The sequence below is a fragment of the Ambystoma mexicanum genome, chromosome 2p, assembly GCF_040938575.1.
Source record: "Ambystoma mexicanum isolate Mex_15411 chromosome 2p, UKY_AmexF1_1, whole genome shotgun sequence".
Taxonomy (NCBI): Eukaryota; Metazoa; Chordata; class Amphibia; order Caudata; family Ambystomatidae; genus Ambystoma; species Ambystoma mexicanum.
In genome coordinates this window covers 74146400-74158690 of record NC_090923.1, presented here as the reverse complement: position 1 = coordinate 74158690, position 12291 = coordinate 74146400, and the positions used below count along the sequence as shown (strand labels likewise).

General features: G+C 47.6%; 1 protein-coding gene across 2 annotated transcripts in view; it reads right to left on the bottom strand.

The window, feature by feature from the left end:
• Positions 1-4334, bottom strand: part of LOC138566221 (phosphatidylinositol 4,5-bisphosphate 3-kinase catalytic subunit gamma isoform-like) — a 152188-nt gene extending 147854 nt beyond the window's left edge. For both annotated transcript variants that reach the window (XM_069643280.1, XM_069643279.1), the window contains exon 1: positions 4143-4334. The gene's annotated coding sequence lies outside the window, so the exon portion shown is untranslated. The remainder of the gene's footprint in view (positions 1-4142) is intronic.
• Positions 4335-12291: the final 7957 nt, after the last annotated feature.

The window sequence follows — 12291 nt, the reverse complement described above, 5'->3', positions numbered from 1 at the left end:
CAATCCAGGGACTCCAGAACAAGGTAATTCCTTCAGCTCTGCCCATCCATTCCAGGAGGTTTCCTGACATCTACGGGGGGGGCCTTCACCACCAGTGAACAGGGTACTGGTTCAAGTCCAGCCAGTAGAGAGGGCTTGGTCCACAGCAGTTCGCCCCCACTTTTCTCTTGGAGATGGTTCAGGGACAGAGCTCACCTTTGCCTCTGATTCCTCTGTCTTCTCAATGGTGGAGGTCTTTGGCATGATCTGCACTCATGACAGAGATCCATTGAATCCTTCTTCTTGATGGTCCAAAGATTAATCAAAGTATGAGGGGGCAGCCCTCTCCTTATGAAGGCAAACCTTTGCAGTGGAGTGGTTCAAAACAAGCCTGTTGAATGAGGTCCAATCACTGTAGCTGAATATAGTGACATTTGCCTTCTGACATCATACCCAGAGCGCCTTGTCATACAGGAAATGGGGGAGAGGGCAGGAATTTATATAGTCATAACAGAAATCAAGGTGATGGGACCCCTTGACTGGTCTACCTCTTTAATCTGCTCTGACTACTATAACTCCACTCCCTTCCCATGTTGGCTTCCAATGGACTCCAGCTTTCAGCACACAGGTGTGAGTGAGGCTAGTGGCATTTGCTGTACCGGTCACCTGCCATTCACTGTGCCAACCCTACAGTGCTACAGGGTGGGTTCAAAGGTCACATGAGCATTCCTGATAGCTGCTGAAACAACAATTTCTTGCAGGCAGAGATAACTTTTATGTAACTGTACCGCAGATCCAAATTATAACAATAAGTCAGCCTAGTGCCATGTAAATCTGTTAATATTAGCTATGTCTGGTTGTGGCATGGTGGCTACACACAATTATACAGCCATGGCATTTGATATCATGCATTTGTCAGCTCTCTGAGCAGGGCCCAGCTACGAGAGGACTGATGTATAATAGTAGATGGTTTGAGGAACAATGGGAAAGGTGTGTCAGAGCTGGCATGGATAAGAAATAGCTGTGGCTGAATAATTGTGTGACCTCAGTAGCCACCAGGCACAACCCTGTATGGCTTATATTCACAGATGTATGTGTCACCAGGCTAACATATGTTACATGATCATTATAATTTTGATCAGAGATGCAGTCAGTTAAAAAGACACATCTGCCTGCAGGAACTAGGTGTTCCAGCAGTTGTTAAGAATGCACATGTGACCTTTAAACCAACCCTGTGCCACTGCAGGCCCTGTGCTGCAGCTGTCAGGGGACAGGTACAGCAAAAGGCACCTGTATGCACAATGCTTTTGGCATGGACCTTTATGTAAGGGAGATCTTGATAGTAGACCTCCTTTTCAAATAACGAATTACCTCTTTCATTTTATGAAATAAAAATCGAAAAAGCTTAAGTCACCCTACCCTGGCCAGATCGTTCCACGGGATGCTAATATAAGGACGCACTCTAAAATGTTATATAATAGGAATAGTTGTGCCCTGCATATCAGAGGCTGATCTTGCGCTTTCCGTGTGCGCTCTCTGTGTCTTTCTTTCCCTGTCTCTCAGTCCCTTTCTCTCTCCCTCAGTGGGGGTGAGGTGAGATGTGCTCTCTCCCTCTTTCTCTCTCTCTTTGTCTCTCTCTCTCTCTATCTCTCTCTCTGCAGTATGGCACATGCTTTTTCTTTTCACATCAGTGTGTTCTGGTTTTCACCCTTCCTCTCCCACTCCCCCTCTATCTGTGTCTCTCTCCCTCTTCCCAGCTCCTCCTCTGTCTCTCCCTCACCCCCCAATCGTTCTTTCCTTCTTCACCTCTCACTATTTCTCCTGCTGGCAGGGTGGTGTGTGACAGTCAGTATAGCCCTCTTGATGCGCTGTCTTTCTCTCTCGCTCAATCTGTGAGTGGGTGAAAGGTGTGTTGTGTGGTGCACTCTCTCAATTCACTCTATCCCTGAAGTGTGGTACACTCGTTGAGTTTCAGGCGGAGAGCTCTGTTTCTCCATTTTATTCCCTCTCTCTCTCTCTCTTTCTCTTCTTTTCTCATGGGGTCAGTGGGGTCTGGCTGTCTCTCTCTCTCTCCCCCTCTTTCTCTCTTGTGGGCTCAGTACTCTCCATTGCATTAAGTGGGATGCTAACTGGAGGGGTGGGCTCTCATTAGGTGGTGTGGCCTAATGTTGGACACGCCCCCTAATGAAAGCCCCGCCTCGCCACAGAGGGGGATGGGGTGCTGGTGAAAGCAGGGGAACTAGGACACACTGGAACTATTAATTTTGGGGTGTTCAGGTCCTCGGGGCTGGACGCAACTAAGGTCTGACACCATTGCCTCCCAGCTCTCACACGCAGCAGGCAGCCCTTTCATTCAAGGTGCAGCGTGGTTAAAATGTACAAGCTCCTTGAAAGAAAAGGCTGCCTGATGCCCAGGGGAGTTGCTAGGTCTGAAAAAGACCCAGGGCTAAACTGATGTCGGAACTGTTGGGACTGGGGGCTAGCTAGTCTTTTGGCTGTAGCTCCTGAAATTCTATCCGGGGCTACAACCAAAAGATCAGGGGCTATAGCCCCCTTACCGCCCCCCCTAGCATGCCCCTGCTGATGCCTGATGACTCTGTACTCCGAAGCGGGAAGAGGGCTGGAGGAGCTTCATGCAGTCTGATGACTCTTTGCTGAGGAACAAAAGGAGAGATGGCGTCCTGCATCCCTCCTTCTGTTTCAGTGTAGTGTCATCTGGCAGCCCGAAGCCACGGTTACACTGTCTGTCTGCAGATGTCAGTGCTTCTGATGTGCTGGCACCTGAAAGAAGTCTGTGTAACTGTGCAGCACTTCGCTTGCACAGGCTCCTGGGGTGCCAGCATAGCAGGGGCGAGTCGGGGTGGGCACAAGCAGGGCCCCGCCCCAGGAGCCATTTTTGGAGACAGGCAGGTTTGGCCGCAGCTAGCCCCGGCCCACTTAAAGCCCTGGTTCTCTCTCTTCCCATCTGTGCCTCTTAGTGCGATCCTGTGAGTTCTGTTTTCTCTCTGTCAGTGAGGTCTGTTGTGCACTCCCGCAAGCTGTATCAGTAAAGTGTGCTTTTGTCTCTTCATCTCCCCCACTCTCCATACAACTTTCACTCCATCCTTCTGTTCCTCCACTCTTCTCCTTAGATGGCCCCCAACATCTCTTCTTACACTCTCCCTCCGTCCCCTTATTTTTCCTCTGCCTCCATTCCTCTCTACCCTCTTTCTCTCTCGCTCCACCCCATTTCCTATCTGCCCTCCTCTCCCTCAATCTCTCTCGCCCTTCATGCCCCTCTCCCTCTGCCCTCTCACTATATTGTGTTCTTGGGCTAGAACCAGAAGGCAACATAGGGACACCACTTCGTTTAGAATCATACCAATGGTAAAAGGCGCTATACAAATACCCAATAACATAGCATCTAGGCGCTTGAAATGGAAACACAGAAGTGCCTAGGCTACTGTTACGAAGTGCCGGTACTCCTCCATTAGAAGTATGGGCATTATGCTGAGAAGTGCCTGTACCGTGTCTTTCAAATAAGAGAAGAAAGTTAATGCCACTTTTAAAGCACTTTCTTATAGTTGTTATTTCTGTGTGGTAGCATAGGGACTAGAGTACGTGCGCATGCGTGTGGCCTGAAATTACAGGTGTGACTCCCTGCACTCTTAACTCAGCACCCATCCTTCCGAGGTTAGTCAATTGAGTTGGCTAAACTGTAACAATGAAGGCAATGTTTAGACGCCTAGAAACAGGTGGCAAACACCCTTAAAGCGCTATGCCTGCTTGTCTTGGAAGCAAGACAACGCAGCGCAAAACAGGTTCCAATCCGATCCCGCGCTTAGAAAGCACTCGCTGGTATTAAGGGCGCTACAAAGGAACAATTATGTAACTATACAAAACCTGATATGATTAATATTAGCTGCATGTTTGTGTGTGCATCAGCACTAAACTGATACAAGTAAATCATGGAGAGAACGGTGTGCTTGATGTAGTCACACCGATGAGAGTGCTGAAAACAGTATGCTAAAATGCGGTATGTATGCGTGACATGCACAAAGCGCCAACCTAACTGAGAAGTAACGGAGCGCTGTAGGTAGAGGAGACACTGACGATGCCGTTAGCCGTCCAAATACAGAATCGAAAGTTATAAAAACAAGTGCATTTATCAAGAGGGATCTTACTTGGAAGACGAACATGAAATATCCCACTAAGCTGAAGTTGCTGCGGTCATGTCTTCGGCCTCCTGGCGCGATGCCGTTTGGGGTCCGCGAACATTCTGCTTTGTGGGTCCGCTCTGGAATCTCCCGGGGGATTTCCTATGCTAATGTCCGCTTATTTCCCGTGCACAGCTGCAGAGGTGAGTGTTTTAATGCTTCCCCACTTCCTCGTTCCTGGTTAACCTTTTACCTGCAGGAGTGAGAAGCCAGCTTCTTAAAGAGACAGACATCACACTGAAGCATCACACACACTGCACACAGGAAAAGAACAATTCAGACGGGCGAGCACCTCAATGCAAGCGGGCGTTACAATGTCCAGTTTAACGAGTCACGTGAAGCAGGTACTACATTACGCGCCGTATATAACGACTGGGGCTTTAGTAGAAGAAAGCGCTATAATGTGGTGCTAATCCTTAAGTGACAGTCCCTTTACATAAAGGCTGGTTTGGCCAAGGGAAATGTAAGGACTTCCCGAGATGTCAGAGGTGGAGGAGGCAGCTCAGAGAGGACAGCGAGTCCTGCGCTAGAATCCTTAACATTTTTTTAGTTTTGGCTTTTAGGTGTGCCAAGAGGTCAGCTACAAGATGAAGCAATTGGATTGGAGTACAACTAAGATGGAGATAGGATATGAGCGGAGACACAAAGCTTGGGGGTGTTGCTTGAATATTTATCCACCCATTGACCTCCCATGGCCATGCTAATTAATATTATTATTATTATTAATATTATCATAGGGTATTTATTGAGCACGTATCTAGCATCGGAAAGCAGCAGAGCGCCTTACAATCATATGGGGATGAATAAGGTTAGGGAGCAGAGAAACAATGGAGCGGGGAGTTAAGAACAGGAGATGGCGGGTAATAGCCAGCAATAGATCTACAAGTCACCACGGCAGGAAACAGTGGGGCTCAGATCACCCAGTCTCGGGTAAGGTGGGGAGTGGATGGTGTACGGACATAGGTGTTAGGGCTTAGGGAGTAGGGCATGGCAAAAATGTGAAATTTGGTTCTGCCAGTTGCAAAAGCATAATCTTTAAGATAGCAATCTGTTTTGCTGCAATACGCTGTTCAGCGACCCCTGCGTATCAAAAAGAGCGATGCAAAGGGTATTCTGCCGTCTCGCGAACCGACATGATCGTGCAAAGTTTTTCATGCCGCTTAGCAAACCGAGCATGGATTGAAAAGAGTGGGACGAAGTTTATCACGCCACTGTGTGAACCTAGCATGAATCGAAAAGAGTGGCAAGAAGTTTCTTGTGCCGCTGCACGTACCTATCACGAATCGAAAAGAGCGGCACAAAGTGTCTTATGCCACTGTGCAATCCTAGTACGAATCGAACAAAAAACTGAGCAAAGTTTCTCATGCTGCTGCACAAGACTAGCACAAATTGAAAAGAACGGCACAAAGCTTCTTGTGCCTGCTGCGCGACCCTACCACGAATCAAACAAAAAGCAAAGCGAAGTGTCTCATGCAGCTGCACCAACCTAGCCGCAACGCAAAACTAGTAGGGTTCTAAAATAAGCCAGACCAAGTTTCTCACGTTGCTGCGCAAAACTAGCGCGGCCCATGGAAAACAGCACAAAGATTCTCGTGCAGCTGCACAAAACTAAAACAGATCAAAGAAAGACCTGCAATAAGTTTCTCGTGTCACTGAACAAAACTAGTACGGATCGAAAATAGACCTGCACAAAGTATCTCGCGTCGCACACCTAGCACAGAGCGAAAAAAGACCTGCACAAAGTTTCCGTTTTGCTGCGCGAAACTATCATGGATTGAACAAAACAAAACCTGTGCGAAGATTCTTGTCACGCTACACGAGACTAACATGTGACCGAAACGCCATGCTCCACACAAAACCGCATTAATCCGGCCAAAATTTCTGTGGCCGCGGTACCATAATGCTGATTTTATGGACTGGGTGGAAGCACATTCCAGCACGTATTACGCACTTTTCGCATCACGGGTGAACATTTTCTCACTCCTATTAGGGAGAAGCCATTCTTGTAGGAGGAGGGTCTTCCTGAACCATAGAAAGAACGGGGTGCGTTGGGTGTTGATGTGGAAGAGGTTCCAGAGTCTTGGGGCATAGACAGAGAAGGCCTTTCTTCTGATGTTTGCCCTCATTCACTGGCAGAGTTCAAGTCTGCACATGCCTTTACTCTTGGTGGATCGTCGGTCTCCAGAAAGCTGAGTTTCTCGTTGGGGTAGTTTGGTGACTCCAGGGTAACAGCCTTGTAGATCATGGAGCAGGATTTCAAAATGATACAGAATTGCAGCGGGATGCAGTGCAGTTCGATGAGGGTCAGGTGATGTCGAATCTGCAGAGACATTTGATGATTCATTCAGAAGCATGCAAAATACTTCACAGGAGAGCCAGGCTAGTTGCCGGAAGTCCTCCCAAAAGGGCATTGACACCATCCATTGAGGACCAAGGCTTGGACAGTGGATCTGAAATTGCTTTCTGGGATGAAGGGCTTGATTTTCCGCAGGAGAGAAAGTTGGTACCAGGCCATTTGTGTCTTACTTGCTACGTGCCATTTAAACGCGAGGTGTATGTTGAACCCAAGGCGCTTGGCACAGGGGGCCAGCTGGGGTGTGAATCCTTTGAGATTCATAGCAGAGAGCCAGGTCTGGATGTCAGAGTGTTCAGTGTTGTTGGTCAGCAGTAGGAATCAGTCTTGGAGGGGTTGGACTTTAGGTAAGCACTGGACATCCAGGACAGGATCAATATGAGGCAGGCCATGAGCCTGTGGATGTCTTCGATGGAGGATATCGTGAGGTAGATCTGCGTGTCATCTCCATATTGGTGGATGTGGATGTTGTGCAGAGTGAGGAGGGCTCCAAGCGGGTTCATGTAAAGAGTGAAGATCACTGGGGACAGGATGGATCCTTGCGGGACTCCACAGCTGATCAGTAGAGTTGGTGATCTGGAGGAATCCATTTGTACGAACTGTTGGCGATTGTCAACGTGGGATTTGAACCAGCTGAGGATGATCTTGCTGATCCCCATGCAGCGATGTACATTGTTGGTGAGTGTCTGGTTGTCTACTATGTCAAATGCTGCTGAGAGGTCAGCGAGAACTAGGCGGCAAGGATGGCCATCTTCGAGGATTTTAAGGGCATCGTCGATCACCTGGACTGTAGCGATTTATGTGCTGCATCTTGGTCTGAAGCCAGATTGGTAGGACTGACGAAGGTTATTGGCTTCGATGTGTTGGAGGAGTTGCATGGTTACTACTTCCTAGGAAGGGAAGTTGGGTGATGGGGCGGTAGTCACTGAGATCATCAGGGTTTAGTGTTGGGTTCTTAAGAAGTGAGAGGATTTGTCCGTTCTTGAGGGTTGAGGGGAAGGCACCTTGTTATGTTATTTTATGTTAGGGCTATTTATAATGTGCACGTTCACCAAAAGGCATCTTGGCACAATGATTTCAAGTTCAAGCCCTTCCAAAGAGTGCTAAAACAAACCCTCTTCGGGCAGGGGTCAGATATTCCACAATTTTGTGGCCGCAAAGGAGAAGGCTCGACCACCAACTCGGGACCGCAGAATTTTAGGAATCACCAGTAGATTGGCTCCACCAGAATGGAGTGATCGGCCTGGAATATATCAGCAGAACTGTTCTCCGAGATATTTAGCCCCCTGGCCATAGACTGCCCAATGGACCAGACACCGACATTTAAACTTGATTCTCCGGGCCACCGGAAGCCAATGCAAAGCCCGAAGCACAGGCTGATGTAAGCTCCTTATGGAGAGTTGGTGGCCCCTCTGGCTTCAAGACTTTGAAGTTGCTGAAGCCGATGAATGGAGACAAGAGGTTGTGCCAGATAGAGGGCATTGCAATAATCAATGCAGCTGGTGATAAGTGATGCCACTACCAACGGCTGCACATTACTCGCAAGAAAGGAGAGTACCTTCCGAAGAACTCAAAGCAGGAAGTGCCCCATTTTACATGCCACACTCTCCTGGGGGGTTATAGACAATGAAGATGTCAGGAGCACCCCCAGATTCTTGACAACCATCACGGGAGTAGGGAGGTCACTGAGAGTGAGGGGCCAGAACGAGGACGTCCACAAAGCAGAGTCTGGGAGAGAGAACCCACCACCAGGACTTCTGTCTTGTCCCCATTCACCTTAATCCTGTTCGCACTCATCCACCCCCCTCCGCCGACAGACACTCGCATAGCTCCAACGCCACCCCAGCCCAGTCCAGATCTAATTGGACCAGAATCTGGGTGTCGTCTGCATAAGAGTAGCAGCAGAGCCCATGGGAGTGGATGAGGTAGACCAGCGGCTGAGCATAGATATTGAAGAGCATAGGGGACAAGACCGAGCGCTGAGGAACACAACAGGTTAGTGCATGGGAGGATGACAAGAAAGGTGACAATAACAGAGATTGGCTCCTATCAGTCAAGAAATAGTTAAAACATGCCAGGGCATGCCCAAAGAGGCCCGCTGCTGCTAGCCGAGTCTACAGGATTGAGTGGTCGACGGTGTCAAAGGCCCCTGACAGATCTAATAGAATCAGGGCCCCCACTCCACCCGGTCAACCAGCATGGTCAGATCGTCGACCACCAACACCAGGGCAGTCCTGTACCTCGCTCCGGTTGGAATCCCGACAGAAAGGAGTCCAAGAAAAAAGAAGCTTCCAAAAAGGAGAACAGCAGAGGAGAGATCAGAGATTCAAGCAATTTCATGAAAAACAGAGGAAGAGAAATTGGATGAAAGTTAGTCAGCACCGATGCATCCAGTGATGTTTTTTTCAGGAGGGGGATGACAATTGCCTTCTACAGTACAATTGGAATTGAGCCTGACAGACAGGCAAGGTTCACGGCTTCAGTAACCAGAGGAACCATCCCAAGCATGATTGCCTTAAGGGTGGCCAGTGGAATCGGATCCGAAGGGGCAGCAGATTTAAGATGAGAGACTGCCTGTCAACTTCATCTACAGAGAAATAAGGGAAATCTAGCCCACACCTTCACAATAGCCTCAGGGTCCATCAAGGAAGAAGGGACAGCCCTACACAGATTAACTGTGGAGATAATTGTCTGCATATCTTTCACCTTAACAATGAAGAAGTCTGAAAGGGAGTCACATAATGCTTGAGTAGGCAGGACCCCAGGTGAAAGATGAGTGGTAGAGGAAAACAATTTCACCACCGAAAGGAGATCCTTAGATTGATTCGGAGTTTGTTAAACTTTCTTAGTAAAAAAGGTTTGCATTGGCAGTCTGAATATCCTGATAGTATTTTATGGTGACCTGTTGAAATTTGATTTTTTCGAGTGGACTTTGCGAAAAGCCCAATTTACGCGCAGCCCATCTTACAAGCATAGGCTTTCAATTGGTCCATATAACATGGCTCGGAAAGGCACCTCCGTTCCTGTCCAATTTTGAGTTTGGGAGCTGCTGATGATTGTCAGGTAAGGGATGAGTTCTTCGGTCGGAAGAGTCTTGAGTAAGGAGGCAGGGGGGGTGCTGTCCGCATATGATGTGGCCTTGAGGGATGCTAGAATGGCAGTAAGATCTTCCATAGTGAGTGTCTAGAAAATTGTCTAGATGGTTGTGGTTTTAGGAAATGGGATGAGTAGTGTGCTGTCAATTTGGAGCGTTCGTGTCCCTGTGTTCTGGTGAATCATGCTGTTCTTGTTCCTGAGGAAAGAGTTGATGGTGTTGGCTTTCTCGATGGAGTGCAGTATGGGTGGGTCTGGAACAGGGTTGATGCAGTGCTTGATGGCTTTGAAGAGGGCTCTGCTTTAATTGTTGGCCTTGGCTATGGTGCTTTGGTAATTGTTGGCCATGGCAGTGATGATCAGTCATCTCCGTTTAGCACAGAGTTCCTTGAGCAGGGCGAGGTCGGATATGCTGCAGGATTTTCATCAAGCCTTCTCTTGTTTTCTGATGGTTCATTTGTTCAAGTGGAGTTATTGAGTGCATCAGGGTGCGGAAGGCTTAGGCTCGATGGTGTGTTGTTTCATTGGGATATGGTGGTTGATGTTGGTTGTGAGAGTGGTGTTGAGTTTTTGGAGGAGTGAGTCACAGTCCTGGTTAGTCAGAGGGAAATCAGACCATGTGAAGTGGAGTTTGGTGAGGTCTTCCGTGAGAGCCTCCACTGGGAAGTTCTTGAATGATCAGAAGTTGTGTTTGTAGGGTTCCCGATGGGTTTGCTTGACTGGTGTGATGTGACTAATGTCAAAGGGTATTGCCAGATGATCCAACCAGTCGAGTGTGAATTGAGAGTTGTGACCGAGAGTGGGCAGGGCAGTGATGATGAGGTTGAAGATATTACCTTTCCTGTGAGCGGGGTCTTTCGTGTGCTGCGTGAGGTTGAGTGTTGAGTAGGCAGCAGATTGCTAATCTCTATGTACATTCCCACCCACTTCCTGCCATATTTGGATCTCTTTGAGGTAGCCTTATCAAGCAATAATATACAATTGTGCATTGTTATTACCTTCCACTGTAGTCTTCTAAGATTTAATGGCTTTATTGAAGCTGTAAATTTGCCACTGGTGTATTAGCAATGTATTAGCCAAGTATGCTTGATTTATGAGGAGGGTGCAGTTGATGCACTAAAGTCCTGTTAAAAACAAGCATTAGCAAAGCCAACTGCTTTGGCTTTTGTATAGGTATATGCCAGGCCCTAATTTAATATTCCCAGGTACTCATTTCCCAGGTACTCATACCATTTTGTATGAGTACCTGCTACCATGAATGGCCAGTTAGTTCCGTTAAGGCAGAACCCAGTGTCTATCCCATGCTTACACAAAAGCCAAAACTGATCACGTTGCCAATACTTGTTTAATCAGCGGCCACTGGCGAAGTGAGTGTCAGTCACTGAAAGGGATCTCATGCTGGTGGACTTTAGTATAATTAGGGAATAGTCTATTTACTTAATGTCATTGGTAATTTGTACAGTTCCAATATGGGAAGGAAATTCACTTCAAGGCACTAGGAGGTAGAGGAAAAAAAAGCAGTCATATGCCCAGGTGGATAGCTCGCAGGTTAAGCACTCACCTTTGACATCGCAAGTTTGAATCCTGGCAGGGATGGTAAAGCTCTTCTCCCTTCCAAGGGCAATAACCTGAGTTGGGCGGTGCCTTTGGGACTTTTGAGGTTGATAATGGGCCTATACTGTACCTCAAATGTTTGCTTGAATCATCACGGCTTACTATCACGCCAAATACCCACCTATCGTGGTGTCAGGCAGGGTTGCGTCTTGGCCCCCGGCCTGTTCAACTTGCAGCTATCCGATATTGGTGATTTTCTGAAATCGGCAGCTTTTGTTTTCCCTAAACTTCACCACTTGCAGCCCTTCTTTATATCATAGGCTGATGGCTTCCTTCTATTCGGTTGTACTCGTCTGGGGCGTCAAAGACTAAAAGACACTTTTTGGGGCTACATGAACAAATATGCCCCACAGATAAATCCAGGAAAATCGAAAATAATGCATTGTTCAAGGGGGAGGAAGAAGTCCCCTTTTCACCAGAAGATTGGCCAAGATCTGATTGGAAAGGTGGATTTGTTGATCTACCTTGGGTTTCAGTTTCCATCCAAACCTGGTCACACAAGCCTCCAAGCGTGGCTGAAGTCCCGCTCTGTCACCCTCGCCAATCAAGCAGTGAGGGTGAATGTAAGCTATGGTAGTTACTCTCCAAAACCTACCCTAATGTTTTACGAAGGTAACATCCTATATGGATGTGGCAGATATCCCCGGCCAATATTGGACTACTTGTCCTTTCTTGAATCCTTGATATGGCGCAGGGTTTTACACTTACCCAACTCTGTCCCCATGGATGTAATTCAATACGAATTGGGTATTGTATCCTTGCGTGAAAGAGTGTGTTGGAAATGACTATCTCTGGTGAGAAAAATTTGCAATCCAATAATGGCCTTGTTATTTGAGGACTTGAAATTGATTATGGAGGCAAGGCTCTGTGTCTCGTTGGGTGAAATGTACTCCTTTTGTAGTTCACTTTTAGTGGACATTCGTAGTTCTTTCATGGGCCTGAAGGAGAATCCTACCCAAGTTAAGAAATGACTGCTTTAGTGGGATTGGACTCAAAGTATTGAGAAACTTCACTCATATCCCTCGTATAACCATCTCCAGAGGGAACACGGCCTTA